Source organism: Rutidosis leptorrhynchoides, chromosome 6 (genome assembly GCF_046630445.1).
Source record: "Rutidosis leptorrhynchoides isolate AG116_Rl617_1_P2 chromosome 6, CSIRO_AGI_Rlap_v1, whole genome shotgun sequence".
Lineage (NCBI taxonomy): Eukaryota > Viridiplantae > Streptophyta > Magnoliopsida > Asterales > Asteraceae > Rutidosis > Rutidosis leptorrhynchoides.
Window position 1 is genome coordinate 155,636,073 of NC_092338.1, and position 13,738 is coordinate 155,649,810.

The following is a 13,738-nucleotide window of genomic DNA, read 5'->3' on the forward strand; positions in this document are numbered from 1 at the left end:
TGTTTGTGTTCCATGGTACCAAATTCAAACCAATTCTCAAAACACTATATCATGTAAGTGCCTCATTAAACAACCCCCTTTTAACTCAATTTCACAAACTCATCTAGTTAATTAACCAATTCCAAGAAGATTAAACCATTCTAACAACCAAATAAACATCTCACAACTCACAAAAATCATCATGCTTTACCAAATTCCAAAATCACATATGACCCGCCCAAATTACCCCACACTATCTTAAAACATGTATCTATTAGCAAACATCTCCCTCATAAACAAAATCCCCAAACATTCAACATCAAATTCGGATAATCTCAAGAATCAATATTATGCATAAACTACACAAGAATTCATGAAGAAAACACAATAATATCATATTCATCAACAATTCATCACATATTAAGGCATAAAAGTTTCAATTAAACAAACCCCTTAAAATTTCAAATATGAACCCTAGAATTAATAAAATTAATCAAGTAACATGAGAGAAAAAACAAGAGAATAGCAAAATTGGACCTTAACCGGCATGATTGAACAAGGAATTGAAGAAATTAGACAAGGATTAGTGATAATTGAAATTAGGGTTTGAGAGCTCAAAGTATGTTTGAGAGGTAGGTGCAAGAATAGTGAGTGAAAACAGGTCCAAAAACCCCTAAAAAGAGTGATATTCCCGTCGAGTTTCTTAGTAGGTCGGGTTACCCCATTTAATTTAAAACAATGACTGACGGGTTAGAATCTGTGTGACAGAAACGTCGCGCCGCGACATTAGTGGCCGCGCCGCGGCAATACGCTATACCTGATTCTAATTTTTAAAGTTTACGTGAACTAAAAATCCTATGAAAACTCGCGCCGCAACCTCATTCCTCGCGGCGCGGATAAGAACGTGTTTAAAACCCATTTTAAAATGGCTTTCTGTTACCAAAACCCTTGTTAACTCGCGTCGCGGCTATGTTTGTCGCGTCGCGGCACTACGCTTATCCTGATTCCTGACGTTTTTAAGTATGCAGCACCTTCAAATCACCTTTAAACCCCCAAAACAACCAACAAAACAACAAGTAATCTATCATAATTAATCATTTAGCATTTAAGACGCAGCAAACCCGTGATCACCTACATATTAATACAAACTATACAACAATGTGAACCATGTTTAACGAGTCGTTCACAAAACTCGTTCCAACTTCAAGTAAGCTTAGGATCGGGTTTAACGTGAACCCCGTCATTAATCTCCATCAGACCATCAAAATGTTTCTTTACACGATGTCCGTTAACCTTAAAAGTAGTACCGCTTGCGGTTTTTTCAACTCAATCGTACCGTATGGGTACATCTTAACAACCTCAAATGGTCCCGTCCACCGGGACTTAAGTTTTTTCGGTAAAAGCTTTAATCTAGAGTTAAACAAAAGCACTCGATCGCCTTCATTAAACTCTTTTGGACCCTTTAACTTCCTATCATGCCATTGCTTGGTTTTCTCCTTATAAATCAACGAATTTTCATACGCATCAAGGCGTAATTCACCAAGCTCATCCAATTGCCCTGCCCTTAGGCGTCCGGCTTCCTTTAGATCTAAATTATACTTTTTAAGCGCCCACATAGCCTTATGCTCAATCTCCAATGGGAGATGGCACACTTTTCCATAAACTAACTGATAAGGAGTGGTACCAATTGGCGTTTTGAAGGCGGTTCTAAACGCCCACAAAGCTTCATCGAGCTTATTCGCCCACTCCTTCGGATTTGACCCCACAGTTTTCTCAAGAATACTTTTAAGAGCTCGATTGGTATTCTCAACTTGTCCGCTCGTTTGGGGATGGTATGAAGTAGAAACTTTATGGAGAACTCCATATCGCTTCAATACCTTCTCCATTTGAGCGTTACAAAAATGAGTACCCCAATCGCTAATTAAAGCTTTAGGAGTTCCAAATCGAGAGAATAAACGCTTAAGGAAGGAAATCACAACTCGTGCATCGTTTGTGGGTAAAGCTTGCGCTTCAGCACATTTAGACACGTAGTCAATGGCAATAAGTATGTAACTATAATTCTGAGATTTCGAAAATGGCCCCATAAAGTCAATTCCCCAAACGTCAAATACTTCACAAACTTGGATGCTTTGTTGAGGTATCTCATCCCGTTTGGTGACTTTACCGGCTCTTTGACAAGAATCACACGACTTGCAAACCAAGTGGGCATCTTTAAAGATTGTCGGCCAATAGAAGCCGGCATCATAGACTTTACGCCCCGTAATTTGGGGTCCAAAATGCCCACCGGTAGGCCCACTATGGCACTCGGTCAAAATACGCTTACACTCATCACCGGAAACACACCGACGGATAACCCCATCGGGACAACAATGAAAAAGATATGGAGCCTCCCAGAAATAGTACTTAAGGTCACTGAAGAATTTCTTCCTCTTTTGATGCGACCACCCTTTTTCCAAGAATCCCCCAACGAGATAATTAGCAATGTCCACGTACCACGGCTCATCCACCTTGTCCATATTCATGAGATATTCATCGGGAAAATCATCATGGATACTCGACTCATGAAGGACTTTGAGATTCGGATTCTCGAGTCTAGATAAGTGGTCGGCCGCTAGATTTTCAGCACCTTTCTTATCCCGGATCTCGATATCGAATTCTTGCAAAAGCAAGATCCATCTAAGCAGTCGAGGTTTGGCATCCGGTTTAGCGAAAAGGTACTTTAAAGCAGAATGGTCCGTAAAAACAATAGTCTTAGACAAGACTAAGTAGGACCGGAACTTATCAAATGAAAAAACTACTGCAAGGAGCTCCTTTTCAGTGGTAGTATAATTCAATTGTGCTCCCTGCAAGGTCTTGCTTGCATAGTAGATGGGTCGGAAGTGTTTCTCGACCCTTTGACCCAAAACAGAGCCAACAGCAAAATTAGAAGCATCGCACATAAGCTCGAATGGAAGGGACCAATTCGGAGCAATTATTTTTTTTCGCATTGATCAGTTTCTCCTTAAGAAGATTGAATGCCTTAAGGCACTCTTCGGAGAAATTCCAAGGCGTGTCCTTTTCGAGGAGTTTGTTCATCGGGTTAGCAATTTTAGAAAAATATTTAATAAATCGCCGGTAAAAACCGGCGTGCCCGAGAAAACTCCGAACACCCCTAACATCGGTGGGAGGTGGAAGGTTCTTAATAGCCGTTACCTTCGCGGGATCCACCTCGATACCGTCCCTATAAATCTTGTGCCCGAGAACTATGCCCCCTTGAACCATGAAATGGCACTTTTCTCAATTGAGCACAAGATTAGACTTCTCACACCGTTCCAACATCCGTTCCAAATTAAGAAGGCATGAATCAAAAGTGTCACCGAAGACTGAAAAGTCATCCATGAACACCTCCATGCAATCCTCTATCATATCATGAAATATGGCCATCATGCACCTTTGAAAAGTGACCGAAGCATTACAAAGGCCAAAGGGCATGCGTCGGTATGAAAATGTGCCATACGGGCACGTGAAAGTGGTCTTCTCTTGGTCCTCGGGCGAGATAGGAATTTGAAAATAGCCCGAAAAACCATCGAGAAAGCAATAAAAGCTGTTTCCCGCTAACCTCTCTAGCATTTGATCCATGAAAGGTAACGGGAAGTGGTCTTTGCGTGTGGCGTCGTTCAACTTTCGATAGTCAATACAAACACGCCACCCCGTGACAGTCCTAGTGGAAATTAACTCATTTTTATCATTAGTGGTAACAGTCATACCACCTTTCTTAGGTACACAGTGTACCAGGCTAATCCAAGGACTGTTAGAGATCGGGTAAATCAGACCTGCATCGAGGAGCTTAATGATCTCTTTCTTCACGACTTCTTGCATGTGCGGGTTCAACCTCCTTTATCGTTGCACCACAGGTTTGGAGTTATCCTCCATTAGGATTTTATTGGTGTAATAGGAGGGACTAATACCCTTAATGTCGTGAATTTTCCACGCAATGGCCGGTTTATGGGCCTGCATTAAGGTTACAAGCTCAGTTTTCTGACCTGTAGTAAGAGAAGAAGAAATAATTACCGGGAGCTTAGATTCCTCCTGCAAATAAGCGTATTCCAAATGATCAGGAAGTGGCTTCAATTCTAACTCGGGAGGTTCTTCAATTGAAGACTTGCTCCGGTAATCTGCATCACGTTCGAGTTCTTTGAACTCCTCCTCAGTAGGCTCATAACCGTTTTCCATCAAGGTGGTCAAAATATCCACCTCCTCAACCTGCAACTCTTCATCAATTTCAACCAATGAACATTCTCCTGAACCCTGTAACTCTGGGAATTCCTGCAACAACTTAGACTGGACATTCACAGTGTTAAGAAAATAACATGTATCATCAGTGTAGGCAGGGTATTTTAAAGCATGGTCGATTGAGAAAGTTGCATGCAAATCATCTATCCTAAGGGTCAACTGTTGGCCATAAACATCAATGATACACCTATCGGTATTTAAAAATGGCTGACCCAGAATAAGTGGAATCCTCTCATTCACTTCCATATCCAACACCACAAAATCGACCGAGAAAACCAATGACCCGGTCTTAACGAGCATATTCTCGATAATTCCACGAGGGAATTTAATAGAGCGGTCAGCTAGCTGAATAGCCATACGCGTGGGTTTCAACTCCTCGAGGTCTAGCTTCAAATAAATAGAATAGGGCATTAAATTTATGCTAGCCCCCAAATCTGCCAACGCCTTCATACAATCCAAATTACCTAGTAAACAAGGAATGGTAAAACTCCCAGGATCCTCAAGCTTCTCGGGAAGCTTGTTTGCAACTACCACTGAGCATGCGGCATTCAACCTAGCTGAAGACACGTTCTCCAGCTTCTTCCTGTTAGTTAGCAAGTCCTTAAGAAACCTTGCATACTTGGGCGTACCTGCAATCACATCAATAAAAGGCAAATTAATGTTAACTTTTTTAATCAAGTCCATGAACTTGGACTTTTCTGCCTCCAGCTTCTCCAGTCTCTGCTTCCTCAGGAATGAGAGCGGTGGTTGATACTCTTTAACTACCGGTTTAGCAGCAACAGTTTCCAGTACCCTCACAACTTTCTCAATCACCTGTTCCGGCTCCTTATCCCCCTCCGGTTCACTAACAACAACCGGCTCACTATCCTTAACCAACAGCACTCATAAATCATACTCATCGGCCTTCCGCGGTGAATCATATGCTAAACCACTTCGGGTGGTGATAGCATTAACGTTCCCATTCTTCGGGTTAGTATCTGTCTTACTCGGTAACTCCCCCGATTTCCTCACATTATTTTGACTAGCAAGTTGACCAATTTGTTTCTCCAGATTCTGTATAGCTGCTTGTTGATTTCGAAACATTTGATCATTCTTCTCATTATTCTGAGTAACAGTAGTAACAAGCTGAGTTTGAGAAATCACAAGCTTTTCGATCATAGCTTCAAGGTTGGACTTTTTCTCTTCGGCTTGGGGTTTCTGAAAATACCCGGGAGCTTACTGTTGATATCCTCCACTAGAACCTGGCTGGAACCTCGAACCTTGATTACCTTGAGGATTATAGGGATTGCTGAAATTCCTATTAAACTGCGCACGTCCCTGAAACTGATTGTTGTTCTGTTGACTAATATAAGCGATCTCTTCCTTCTGATTCATAGTCAAACCTGCATCACAATCTTTTGCCAGATGCAATCCCCCACAATACTCACAACCAACCTTCATACCATGAATATCCTTATTTATCTTCTCCAAATTCCAACCAAAGGAATCCAACTTAGCACTTATAGACCCAAAATCGTCATATGCACCATGGGTTTCGGTTCTCTTAACTGAAGCTGAATGGAATGACTCATGATCTTGATGCCATTCATGAGAATAAGCAGCTTGCTTTTCAATTATCTCTAGCGCCTCTTCTTCGGTCTTATCCATTAACGTACCACCTGCTGCTTGATCAATAGTCTGACGAGTTGGGATGTCACAACCCTTATAGAAAATCTGGACCTTTTGTAAATCATTCAACCCGTGTTGCGGACACGAGCGTAGCATATTAGAATAACGGTCCCAAGCATCAAATAATGTCTCACTGCTCTTTTGTCTGAATTGGGAAATTTCTGCTTGAAGTCTAGCAGCTCGAGACGCAGGGAAAAACTTCGATAAAAACTTATCCATCAAAATCTCCCAAGAGGTAATCGTACCCTCTGGTTGCTTATCTAATCATCTCTTTGCTTCTCCCTTAAGAGTCCAAGGAAAAACCCTTGTCTTGATCGACGTATCGGCAACCTCGTGCAACTTAAACAAATTGCAAACATCATTGAAAACACGAAGATGCTCGTTAGCATCCTCACTATCCTTGCCATGAAATTGACAGTCAGAAGAAATCAAACTCAGGATCGGCCCTGTAATTTGAAAAGGCTGAGTGATGTTCGGTTGAGTAATCGAATTGCCTTGGCCCCCTCGTGTGGCCTTCAACTTTTCTGCCATAGTCTGAGGATGAGGTGGTTGTTCTTGGTCAGCCATATCTTCAGTCTCGAAAAGATCTAATGAAATGTAAGATTCTTCTTCTTCTCTGATTTCAGGTGGTGTATCGGGCACCACAGTTTCAGAACTACTTCCCAAATTAATTATATTATCACTCGAAGAAAAAGATGAATCCACTGTAGACTATTGTTCTTGACTTAAAGCTCTGAATAACTCTCTTTCGGGTTCTGCAAATGGTTGAAGAATCAGAGAATTAGAAGAACGCGTATGTGGCATGCACTACCTGTCACCTGCGAAATCACAACTAACAACTGATTAAACGCACCGATTCAACTGAGAAAAATGACAAGAAATTATAAACTATAACTAAACTAAACTAAGAACAATTAGATAACAATCTTAATTTTCGACACAACTGTCCCCGGCAGCGGCGCCAAAAACTTGATGTGTGTTATCGTGTATATTATTTATCAATGGAAAATACCGGTTATTAGATTACTACACACTAACGGGCAGTGTACCCGATCGTGTAATAGTATAAAATTGGTAATTCCGAAATCGTTCCAAGGACAGTTTAAACGTGAGAATTAAGATTGTAACTAATAAAATAACCTAAGTTAATCTATGTAAATTGAAAGTACGAGATAGTTTGTTTTTGGCTATTTAACGATTAGCCAAATCAAAGATTGATTAAAAGTAAAAGACAATATTTTTGGGTTTTTAAGTTTAAATAAATCAAATTGCAGACTCAACGGAAAATAAAGATATTTGAATTCAATAGATAAAAGAATGTTCGCCTAGATCTCCTATTCGCAGTGTCGGATGATTTGTTATTAAGCACTAGTTCTATTTATCAATGCATGCAATTACAGAGTCAGTTCACCCAGAGTTCTCTTTTAGCAAACACTTCAAACTAGGATTTATTGGCTTAGGGTTCCCTTTCACCAAAGACCTCTTTCGTTTGTGACTTAGTAATTAGCTAATTATAAGATTAAGATTCAATTGGTTACGCGTTCGCTCCACACAATTCACCCCTGTTTTGTTTAATCCTTGTTAACCGGTTTACCCCCTTGGTCCAGTAAGCACCCAATCGGTTAAGACAAATCAATTGGAAATTAGATCACTAAATTGAAACAGGGTTCCCTTTGTTCAAACAAGATTCACTAATCAACCTAGTAACAATAATCAACACCCACAAGAATGGTTCTTAATCAAAACTCATAATTATCATGCATTAATCAATAAAACATTAAAGTATCATCCAAACACTTGCAAATATTCAATCTAGACAAACATTAAAAGCTTAGCCAACAATCATGGAAAATCACAAATAAATAAAGGAAAGAATTCATTGTTTATGACAAAGAAATCAACCTAATTAAATAAGCAATCGTGGATGATGAACGGATTGAAGGTTGAATCTGGAATGATTGAAGTGATTGAATGATCTTGGAGTTCTCCAAAAATCACCAAAAATTGCCCAAAAACTGCTACAATTCGTCTGGATGGAAGAATGATAAATTAGGGTATTTTTCGAGCCTTTAATACCTGCCAAATTAATCTGGACCGCCCAACTGTCGCGCCGCGGCCAGATTGTCGCGCCGCGACAAACAACTGAAACTGATTCTCACGTTTATTTATCTCTTTTTCCTTACTTTAACCAACTCACCGCCTCATTAACCAACAAGTACTTAACATTTTAATCCTCGGTGCACCAATAATAACAACCGATCAACAAAATGCCTCAAAAACTTCAAAATCCGCATCTCTTCTACAAATAGCTCTTCAAACTCGAACATTCTCAATATTATCAAAATAAACACCAAATCGTATCCGAACGGACTAAATTATGATCGATATCGCTGAGAAAAACGTGTATTAAATGTGCGATATCAGAGTCGCTGTCACTGCTTCCTGAATCCTGTGACATCTAACTCATAGTACAAGAACACAAACAAAACAGATTAGTCAAGTAAATAACGTTAGTCACAAAGTACTCATGTAATGACTAAGTCCCGGTCGTAGTCTAGACTTATCAAGGCGTCCTAATGACTAAATCAGACACACTAATGCAAGTCCTAGTTTCCCTACGAACCGTTAGCTCTGATACCAACTATAACACCCCGCCAAAATACCATCTGACGGTGTGTTAATTTCGGTCCCACAGTTAACAGTTACGCCCTCTATATGAGACGTTTAAAGCAATCGCATTTAATTTTATTTAAATTAATAACTTTCAAAAACAAAAGTCAGAAATCCCAAAATAGAAACACTGTTGTGATCGTAACCACAAGCCAACAGTATTTAAACAGTATAAAAGTTTTAAATGCGAAAGTAAATAATGTTCTTTAAAATTAAATGCTGACTCCACGACCAGACATGCAGCAAACACAGCGGAAGCATACCTCTTAAGGACCTGAGAATAACAACACGCAAAAACAGGTCAACAAATAATGTTGGTGAATCTACAGGTTTAAAGTAATGTAACAGTATCTGAAAAACAGTTATCAGAAAAATAGTTTAGTTTCCTTGACCACGAGATTCTATCACTTGCATAAACCGAGCACCTGAATACTAGCATTAACCCGAGTATAGAAACTACTATACTCGACCTTACCTCGTAAAATGTTATACACTTGTTCAAATGTACTTAATGTTCAAAGTAAATGCACCACTGCTTTTATAGTGGGTGAGGTTGTCAACCTAACGGATCCGTCCATCTAAATTGTGCTTACACCGATGGTATTAAAAGTATTCAAGCTAGAGGCTTTTTGAACAAACTCATTATGCATATGTGTAGTAATCATGTCAATACAAAGTATTTGAAAACATAAATATAACAGCGTGTATTCTCATCCCTGAAAACATGTAAAAAGCGGGACTGTAGACTCACCTTTGAATAAGCTCGGAATGAAAGACAAATGACTTGTACGATTTAGACCCGAGTAATGTAACCTAAGTATACGTATGTAGGTTGGTCAATATATGTATCTTAAATAAGTGTGGTTTCATAGTGTACGTTGTCTTATTGCTCGACTCGACGCGTTTCAAAGTAAAAGTCAACTATATCATGCAAGTCAAACAAAGTCAACCGAAGTCAAACCGAAAGTCAAACTTGGTCAATGTGGTCAAATAAAGTCAACATCAGTAGTTTCATGTCAAATATTGGTCAATAAGTCAAACCTAAGTCAAACAATACGTTTCAGGTCATGAATGATCATTTTCACAATTTCAGTTTATCGTTATGCACAAAGTTTATGAACACGTAACATACTTAGCACATTATCTCATAGTACAAAATTCAAGTAAATATGAAAAACTCCAGATAATAATTAGACTTAAAATTGATTCCAAAAAGTCCATCCAGGGACTCATACGACAATTAAAAGTCAGGAATCAGAAGGAATACATTTGGGGTTTGCCAAGTCAGTTTCTGACCGCGCACTGATTTCATTTCGGCTATAACCAGAGTTAGGAACATGAAATTATATACAAGACCAGTGGCCATAGTTCAAGGACAAATCAAAGTAATACATATCAAAAATCTAGCCACTTTTGTTTAGCCAATGTATACAGTTTATTCGTGCAATTTGATCATTCAATTTTTAGTTCAAGTCAGAATTCACATAAAGTATAGCTCTATTGTGCCCAATGCATAAGGTTTCAGATATTGACATAAACTAACAATAAGTCAAATATCATATTAAGTTTCATTTTCCAGAAGCATACATGCTCAATCAATATACAAAATTAACAAAGTACAAAACCGTGTTCAATTTACAGATTCGATTCTCATTTAGTTAGTCACATTCGCATGCCATTATCCGAAGATATAAATACAATTAGCCTATGATATCTACATGAAAGATGAATTAATTTTTGTCTACTCTTCAAATATGCAAAGCTTTAATCACAGAAGTTTCCACATTTTATCATACAAGGTTATTTTCATGCAAGGGCTGTATAAAACTACATTTACACTAATTCTAGCATATCTCGGGCTATACATAAGCAAACGACATGACATCCTAGTCTAACTTGAGTGTTTTTAAATCATCTTTCCAGTGGTATAAGTCTCACATGCCAAATCATTTTATATCAATACCAGATTTCTGATCAAGCAACAAAACACAACGATAATTCAAATCGTCATAACTTAATCATACGGAAACGAAATCAAGCGAATCCAAAGCCTAAACTCAATAGTTTTTCGCAAGGAATCTGATTATAACATAATAATTAACATTTGAAAAACTTAATTTTTCTGATCAAACAAATACAAATTCGTTTTTAAACCCTAGCGCATCAAACAATCAAAATAACGATTACAATTAACACGTACGCGTATAGACTTGAACAATTGACAACATAACTATGAAACTCACATGAAAATCAGATTTTTAAGATTTAGGGTTTATGAAATTATACCTTTGATCCCTAAATTAAATACACCAACGCGTAGAGGAGATCAGGAATTACAACTTTCGTGTTCAAGGTTTAATCTAAAAATCAAAAATTGATGGTATGGTGGTGGTGATATGGTCGACGATGGGAGGGTGAAGTAGGGAAGAAAAAGCTGCATTTTTATGTTCTTAATCCTAATTAGGTTTATTACTTCTATTTATATCATCCCTAGTTATCCTAAATAGCACATAAGTCCCTAAAGTTACAAGTTTTAGACATAAAAGGGGTAGGGAGGGGGTTTCGGTCGATGGGCCCCATGGGATGGGTTCCCGGGCTCTCGTTTTGCAAAAGCGCGTATTCGTGGTCCATTTTAAGTGTCGTTTAGTCGTACCGAAGGCCCGGAATGCTAATCCGATCGTTAAACGCAACCAATCGCTTAATTTATTAAAAACCCAATAAATTAAATATTTTAAAAAGTTAATAATTAATTAAATTAATTATTAAAATAAACCCGAGCGTTTTGTTGCTCAAAAAGCTATTATCAAAATCGTATCTTTTTTATCGTATTTCATTGTCCGAAATATTTATTTGCATTAATATCAACCCATATTAATTATTGAAACCCTCCAAAGGTCAAGTACGCATTTAATACACGTAAACACATAAAAGTTAATTAATAGCCGTTAAATAAACTAACGGAAGGTTAACGAAAGTAACGGAAAAATCAGGGTTGTTATAGTTATGAACATCATTACTACCTCAGGTTTTGTGGATAAACCTACAGGAAATGAGAAAAATAGATCTAGCTTCAAAGGATCCTTGGATGGCTTGAAAGTTCTTGAAGCAGAATTATGACACGAAAACAAGTTCAAGTAAGATTTCCACTCGAAATAAGATTGTTATAGTTATAGAAATTGAATCAAAGTTTGAATATGAGTATTACCTTGTATTAGAAAGATATCTTACTGTAAATAAGAAAGATTTCTTGAAGTTGGATGATCACTTTACAAGATTGGAAGTAAGCTAGCAAACTTGGAAGTATTCTTGATTTTATGAAACTAGAACTTATAGAATTTATGAAGAACACTTAGAACTTGAAGATAGAACTTGAGAGAGATCACTTAGATGAAGAAAATTGAAGAATGAAAGTGTTTGTAGGTGTTTTTGGTCGTTGGTATATGGATTAGATATAAAGGATGTGTAATTTTGTTTTCATGTAAATAAGTCATGAATGATTACTCATATTTTTGTAATTTTATGAGATATTTCATGCTAGTTGCCAAATGATGGTTCCCACATGTGTTAGGTGACTCGCATGGGCTTCTAAGAGCTGATCATTGAAGTATATATACCAATAGTACATACATCTAAAAGCTGTATATTGTACGAGTACGAATACGGGTGCATACGAGTAGAATTGTTGATGAAACTGAACGAGGATATAATTGTAAGCATTTTTTTTAAGTAGAAGTATTTTGATAAGTGTATTGAAGTCTTTCAAAAGTTTATGAATATATATTAAAACACTACATGTATATACATTTTAACAGAGTCGTTAAGTCATCGTTAGTCGTTACATGTAAATGTTGATTTGAAACCTTTAAGTTAACGATCTTGTTAAATGTTGTTAACCCAATATTTATTATATCTAATGAGATGTTAAATTATTATATTATCATGATATTATGATATATTAATATATCTTAATATGATATATATACATTTAAATGTCGTTACAACGATAATCGTTACATATATGTCTCGTTTCGAAATCCTTAAGTTAGTAGTCTTGTTTTTACATATGTAGTTCATTGTTAATATACATAATGACATGTTTACTTATCATTTATCATGATTAAACATAGTGTAACAATATCTTAATATGATTCATATGTAATTAGTAAGACGTTGTTATAACGATAATCGTTATATATATCGTTTCGAGTTTCTTAATTCAATAAACACAATTTTATATATATAACTCATTATTAAAATACCTAATGAGATACTTACTTATCATAATATCATGTTAACTATATATATAATCATATATATGTCATCATATAGTTTTTACAAGTTTTAACGTTCGTGAATCACCGGTCAACTTGGGTGGTCAATTGTCTATATGAAACCTATTTCAATTAATCAAGTCTTAACAAGTTTGATTGCTTAACATGTTGGAAACACTTAATCATGTAAATATCAATTTCATTTAATATATATAAACATGGAAAAGTTCGGGTCACTACAATATCGAATCCCTCTTCATTATCATTATCATTCTTATTTTATTTGAATTATTGTAGGAAAAGTCGGCAGGTTCAATAGTGACTAGTGAGTGTCATTTGCATTTCACAAGTGATGATTATAAAATGTGCAAATGATCCAACATGTTTTACTTTATGACTATTAAATACGTAAAAGGAGTAAACAAAAGGGGTGAAAATAATATTGATGATGGCTTCGGTAATCACGGAGGTAATTAGTACTCACTAAGGGTCCCTTTTTTTTATCTGCACGTGCTTTGGCTTAAACCAAAATCATTGTATATTATATAAATTATTAGCTATTATTATTATGTTATATTAATATTATATTCTTATACATAACACAATGAATATATACATCCACGACCCTGTTAAGATGGGATGATTGTTTTTTCTTAAAATGAAACACTAATGGTCCAGTTTCAATTACTTTGTGTGCCTTTTTTTTTGTGTGGTAATTAAATAGTCATGTATATCTCAATTAAAATAAAAATTAGTTCTAATTTTACTTATTGTATATATTATAAATATCCAACTGCATATATTATGGTTAAGAGTTTCAACATACATGGGGTTGTGCATATGCATAGCCAAAGCATCCCTAGTATATATATAGGCAC